Source organism: Dipodomys ordii, unplaced genomic scaffold (assembly GCF_000151885.1).
Source record: "Dipodomys ordii isolate 6190 unplaced genomic scaffold, Dord_2.0 Scaffold3, whole genome shotgun sequence".
Taxonomy (NCBI): domain Eukaryota; kingdom Metazoa; phylum Chordata; class Mammalia; order Rodentia; family Heteromyidae; genus Dipodomys; species Dipodomys ordii.
Genome location: NW_012267219.1, coordinates 3678040 through 3678533, shown reverse-complemented (window position 1 = coordinate 3678533; position 494 = coordinate 3678040).

Here is a 494-nt window from a genome sequence, read left to right as displayed (position 1 = left end):
GCATAGCCAGGGTGCTGTGAGGCTTTCCCTGTGGGGAAAAGCAATTCAAAGGTTCAAATGACTGCATTTTTCTTGTCAGAAACCATGGGAACCAAGGGGGAATAGCACAATATTTTTGAGGTATTTTTTAAAAAGCCAACCCACAATTCTATCCCCAGAGAAAAATATCTTTCAGGAACAAAGGGAGATATCAAAACATTCTCAAAAAACAGAAACTCAAGAACTTGTTTCCAACTGACCTGCAACAAATTGCTCAAGGCAGTGTCCTACCAAAGACAGAGAGTTGAGTCAGGTGTGGTGACTCATGCCTATAATCCTTTGTTGGTTCATATTTGTGCTCTTAGCTACAAATTTGAGAAGATTCCAGTATTATGTCTTCACAAAGTGACTATGTAAGGGCAGCACAGGGGACTAAAGTTCAGTGCTAGATCCGGGCAAAAATATGAGCACTTATCTAAAAATAAAGCCTAAAAAGATTGAAGGTGTGTCTCTAG